Below are 6,546 nucleotides of genomic sequence, written 5' to 3'. Positions count from 1 at the left end.
TTTTTTTTTTTTTTTTTTTTTTTGAGGCAGAGTATCGCTCTGTCACCTGGGCTGGAGTGCAGTGGTGCCATCAGGGCTCACTGCAATCTCCGCCTCCCGGGTTCAAGTGATTCTGCTGCCTCAGCCTCCCGAGAAACTGGGATTACAGGTGTCCGCCACCACACCTGACTAATTTTTGTATTTTTAGTAGAGACAGGGTTTCACCATGTTGGCCAGGCTGGTCTCGAACTCCTGACCTCAGGTGATCTGCCCGCCTCGGCCTCCCAAAGTGCTGGGATTACAGCCATGAGCCACTGTGCCCGGCCTGTAATCATTATTCGATCAGAATTTAATAACTCTTTATATTAAACTTTTGTTTAGCCCACTGTGTGTTTTATATTTCTTAAGTGAATCGAGACTGACACAGAAGGTATAAATAGTGATAAATTTAAGATATAAATAGGCGGCCGGGCATCACTCAGCCTGGAGTGCAATGGCATGATCTCAGCTCACTGCAACTTCCGCCTTCCAGGTTCAAGCGATTCTCCCACCTCAGTCTCCTTAGTAGCTGGGACTGCAGGCGTGCACCACCACACCCAGCTAATTTTTGTATATTTTTGGTAGTGACAGGGTTTCACCATGTTGGCTATTCACCATGAGCCACCACGCCCAGCCAAACTCACCCTTTAAAATGCAGAGACTTTCAGACTGGATTTAAAAAATCAAGGTCCAATAATGTGTTGTCAAGGAGGACAACATATTTATTTTATTTTATTTAAAATAAAAAGAAAGCTTGAAAATAAGAGGAAGTAAAATTATATGCTACACAAATATGAATTAAAAGACACCTAAAGTAGCAGTCTTACTAGCTCACAAAATAAAATTTAAAGTCAAGATAAAACAGAGTAAAATGGTGGTTACCAGAGACTGGGAAGGTAAGAGGAGAGAGGGTACATAAAGAGAAGTTGGTTGGTTAATGTGTACAAAACCACAGTTATATAGAAAGAATAAATCCTAATATTTGATAGTACAGTAGGGAAATTATAGTGAACAATGATTATATATATCAAAATAGCTGTAAGAGAAGAACTGTAATGTTTTCAATACAAAGAAAAGATAAATCGGCCTGGCAAGGTGGCCCACACCTGTAATCTCAGCACTTTGGGAGGCTGAGGTGGGTGGATCACCTGACGTCAGGAGTTCAAGACCAGCCTGGCCAACATGGTGAAACCACATCTCTACTAAAAATACAAAAATAAGCCGGTTACGGTGGCGCATGCACCTGTAATCCCAGGTACTAGGTGGGGACTGATGCAGAATTGTTTGAACCCTGGAGGCAGAGGTTGCAGTGAGCCGAGACTGCACCACTGCACTCCAGCTTGGGCAACAGAGTGAGACTCCATCAAAGAAAGGAAAGAAGAAGAAAGAAAGAAAGAAAGAAAGAAAGAAAGAAAGAAAGAAAGAAAGAAAAGAAGAAAGAAGAAGGAAGGAAGGAAAAGGAAGGGGACGGAAGGAAGGAAGGAGGAAGGAAGGAATGAAGGAAGGAGAAGGAAGAGACGAGAGAGAGAAAGAGAGAGAGAGGAGAAAGAGGGACTTCTTTCTTCCAGTTGCGTTCTTTCTTGTGCTATCTTCCGTCTGAATTCCTTATACTCCCGAAATCACAACTAACTCAAGAAAAGAAGAGAAAGACAGATGTTTGAGGTGATGGGTATCCCAGTTACCCTGACTTGATAGTAACATATTGTTTACAGGTATCAAAATAGTACACGTACCCTCCAAATATGTACAACTATGATATATGTGTAAAAACATAAAAAATAATAAAGGACAAAAAAATACTAATAAAAAGTACAACAGAAGGAAATATGTTAATCTTAAACAGGCAGCTAACAATCCTGCCAAAAATATAGCAAAGTGACAAAACCATAAGGAGAAACAGATTGTTGGAAATTTGAATACTCAATCAGAAATTGTAACATGCTTTCTTTTTTTTTTTTTTTTTCTAACATGGAGTCTCTCTGTGTCATCCAGGCTGGAGAGGTGCAGCGGCGTGATCTTAGCTCACTGCAATCTCTGCCTCGCGGGTTCAAGTGATTCTCCTGCCTCAGCCTCCCAAGGAGCTGGGATTACAGGCACCTGCCATCCTGCCTGGCTAATTTTTGTATTTTTAGTAGAGATGGGGTTTCACTATGTTGGCCAGGCTGGTCTCAAACTCCTAACCTCGTGATCCACCCACCTTGGCCTCCCAAAGTGCTGGGATTACAGGTGTGAGCCACCGTGCCCAGCCACACCCATCTAATTTTTGTATCTTCAGTAGAGATGGAGTTTCACCATGTTGGCCAGGCTGGTCTCAAACTCCTGACCTCAAGTGAACTTGCCTCGGCCTCTCAAAGTACTGGGATTACAGGCGTGAGCCACCGCACCTGGCCTGCTTTTGGATATTTTAAGAGAAAGGTGGAGAGAAATAAATGGTTGAGAGATATAATCAGAGAAAGAAAAGATCCCAAGGATCTAAACACTACTATCAACTTTTAGCTAATTATAGAACCTTAATTCCAATAAATATATACCACATACATTAAAAAAATTATATTTCTCCTGCTCCTTACAGGTTAGACTTTTTTTTTTTTTTTTTTTTTTTTGAGACGGAGTCTTGCTCTGTGGCCCAAACTGGAGTGCAGTGGCCGGATCTCAGCTCACTGCAAGCTCCGCCTTTCGGGTTCACGCCATTCTCCTGCCTCAGCCTCCCGAGTAGCTGGGACTATAGGCGCCTGCCACCTTGCCTGGCTAGTTTTTTTTTTGTATTTTTTTAGTAGAGACGGGGTTTCACTGGGTTAGCCAGGATGGTCTCGATCTCCTGACCTTGTGATCCGCCCGTCTCGGCCTCCCAAAGTACTGGGATTACAGGCTTGAGCCACTGTGCCCGGCTTTTTTTTTTTTTTTTTTGAGACAGGGTCTTGCTCTGTCATCCGTGCTGGAGTGCAGTGGCACAGTCAATCATGCTCAATGCCACCTCAACCTCCTGGGTTCAATGCTGGGATTACAGGTGTATGCCATTGTGCCTGGCTGATTTTAAAAAAAATTTTTTTTATTGGTTACAAGCAAATCGAAAGCTTATCTATGATTTCTTTTTTTTTTTGAGACGGAGTCTGGCTCTGTCTCCCAGGCTGGAGTGCAGTGGCCGGATCTCAGCTCACTGCAAGCTCCGCCTCCCGGGTTTACGCCATTCTCCTGCCTCAGCCTCCGGAGTAGCTGGGACTACAGGCGCCCGCCACCTCGCCCGGCTAGTTTTTTGTATTTTTAGTAGAGACGGGGTTTCACTGTGTTCGCCAGGATGGTCTCTATCTCCTGACCTCGTGATCCGCCCGTCTCAGCCTCCCAAAGTGCTGGGATTACAGGCTTGAGCCACCGCGCCCGGCTTATCTATGATTTCTTATCTATGGCTGGGCGCAGTGGCTCACGCCTGTAATCCCAGCACTTTGGGAGACCGAGGCAGGCAGATCACATGAGGTTGAGAGTTCAAGACCAACTTGACCAACATGGAGAAACCCCATCTCTACTAAAAACACAAGATTAGCCGGGCATGGTGGCGCATGCCTGGAATCCCAGCTACTTGGGAGGCTGAGGCAGAAGAATCGCTTGAACCCCAGAGGCTGAGGTTGCAGTGAGCTGAGATCAGGCCATTGCACTCCAGCCTGGGCAACAAGAACGAAACTCCGTCTCAGAAAATATATATATACAATAAATAAATAAGCTTATCTACAATGGCAAAACAATGGCAATAAGGTACCTGGCAGGTTTGGAAAACAGCAAAAAAGCCAGTGTTCCTGGAGTAACAGGGGGCCGGATTATGTCGGGACTTTGGGACCATTTTAAGGTCTTGGCTTTTACTCTGCATGAGATGGAAACCATGGGAGAGTTTGAGCCAAGGAGTGTTGCAGTCTTATATTTTTAAAAAGCACCTTGATTGCTATGTAGAGAATAGATTGCAGTGAGGTAGTCAGAAGTGCAGGGAAGAGGAGTAGAAGCAGGGGAATGAATGAAGAGTCTGCTACAGTAATCTAGGGGAAAGAGGAATATTGGGCAGATCTGGATCTATTTGGAGGATGAGCCACAAACATTTACTGATAAGACTGGGTGTGGGTATGAGCAAAAAGGAAGAGTTAATGATGACTTCAGGGTTTTTTGGCTTGAACAGTTGGAAGGTTGGAGGTACAATTGAGTTGGGGAAGATTAACAAGGAAGTGAATACTAGAAGGAAGATTAGGAACTCATAAATTCAGTTTTGGACAAATTGAGATTAAGATGCCTATTAGACGTTTAAGTGAATGTGTCTAATGGGCAGTTGGATATATGACTATGGAGTTGAGGGGAAAGGTATGAGCTGGAATTATAAATGTGGCAAACATTGATACCAATGAGGTGCCTGGCAGCAAAAACACCAGTATACCTGGAGCAAATTGAGTGAAGGGGAGAGTAACAGAAAATGAGGTCAGAAAGTAGGCTGGGCGCGGTGGCTCACACGTGTAATCCCAGCACTTTGGGAGGCCTAGGTGTGCGGATCACTGAGGGTCAGGAGTTCGAGACCAGTGTGGCCAACATGGTGAAACCCTGTCTCTACTGAAAATACAAAAATTAGCCAGGCGTGGTGGCAGGTGCCTGTAATCTCAGCTACTTGGGAGGCTGAGGCAGGAGAACTGCTTGAACCTGGGAGGAGGAGGTTGCATTGAGCTGAGATCGCACCACTGCACTCCACCCTGGGTGACAGAACTTTGTCTCAAAAAAAAAAAAAAAAAAGGAACAAGAGGCCGTATTATGAACCCCAGATGAGAAGATACCTAAAGCCATGAGACTGGATGAGATGACCAAGGGAGTGTGGATAAGGAAGAGGAAAAAAGATTGAGTTCGGAGGAGCATTAATATTACGAGGTTAAAGAACAGTGGAAGAACTAGCACAGAAGATGGAGAAGGAGAGGCTGGGATAGAAAGAAAACCAAGAATGCGTGATGTCAGCGAAACTAAGTGAAGAAAGTGTATTAAGGAGAAGGGGGTGATTATTTGTGTTAAGTGCTGCCAACAGGTCAGGTAGAATAACAATCGAAAGTCAACCATTAAATTTAGCAAGATGATTGTTGGTAACCTTGACAAGGACGGTTCCGGTAGTGATAGATGCTGAAGTGTAATTGGAATGGGTTCAATACAGGACAAGAAAAAAGACATTAGAGGCAGGAAAAATAGACAATACTTTCTATGAGTTCTACCTGGAATCCAGCAGTGGTTAATGGGAGTAGGGGAATTTTTTAAAGTGTGTGTGTGTGTCTATGTGTGTTGTTTGTTTTCAAGGTGAGGGAATTGCTAGAGTCAAGAACTGGACAGAGCTCTGGCTTTTGGCCGGGCACGGTGGCTCACACCTGTAATCCCAGCACTTTGGTAGGCCGAGGCGTGTGGATCACTTGAGGTCAGGAGTTTGAGACCAGCCTGGCCAACATGGTGAAACCACGTTTCTACTAAAAATACAAAAGTTAGCTGGGTGTGGTGGCACATGCCTGTAGTCCCAGCTACTCGGGAGGCTGAGGTGGGAGGATCACTTGAATCTGAGAAGCGGAGGTTGCAGTGAGCCGAGATAGCACCACTGCACTCCAGCCTGGGCGACAGAGCAAGACTCCGTCTAAACAAACAAACAAAAACTGGACAGACAAAAGGCGGTGGAACCTAGTGCCTAACTGCTGAATGGACTTTAGGTAAGAACATTGTTAGTTCATTTGCAGCAAGAGAGGAGAGGCAGTGTATATGAGCAGAGATACAGATAGGTAGGCATGGTGCTGGGAATCTGTACAGAATCTCATCTGATAGCTTTGATTTTCTCAGTGAAGTAAGAAGCACTTATTAGCCTAGAGGGAGGCAATGGGAGTGTGCGGTCGGTTTGAAAAGTTGTGTTCGGCAGTGAATGGACTAAAAACACAACAAAACCCTAAACAGCGTGTCTGCGGGGGAGCACTAAGAACTACTTGAGGTTCATGGTTATAACCTGAAAGCGGGAGCAGGGTGGCAGTGCACCTTTCTCCAGCCACATGAGGGCCAGGGTGCAGCTTGGCTACTTAGGGAGCGGAAGCCACCGCCTGGCGCCTGCTGGGAAGGCTCCCTCTCCCCACAGGACCTCCTAAGAGCTACAATCAACCTGTCGCCTCCACCTTTTCTCTTTGGGAAATTTGAGGGGGAGGGAGAGACGAAATACAGGGAGCTACAGACGGGACACACTGAGAGTTGTATGTTAGGAGCCGTAGTTCCGGTCACCTCCCCAAATACCATCTCTGCTCCTGTCCACTTGCAGGCAACATTGGGGAGGTGAAGACCATGGAGGCTTCCAACACGACGCAGATGGGGAACTTTAGTTCCCCTGTCATCACCCTCATCTGCTATTACCAGGGGACGCCGGGGAACAGGTTAAAGGGAAAGGCGAAACCCACGGAACTTGGAAGGGATCTTACCTGAAAAGTCAGTTTCCCCAACGCGGGGCACAGCGGCACAGGGAAAACCCAGTCCTGCGGCCTCCACTCCCCGTAGAGA

This window comes from Rhinopithecus roxellana, chromosome 12, assembly GCF_007565055.1.
Source record: "Rhinopithecus roxellana isolate Shanxi Qingling chromosome 12, ASM756505v1, whole genome shotgun sequence".
In the NCBI taxonomy this organism is placed as follows: Eukaryota; Metazoa; Chordata; class Mammalia; order Primates; family Cercopithecidae; genus Rhinopithecus; species Rhinopithecus roxellana.
This window is presented reverse-complemented; position numbering follows the sequence as displayed.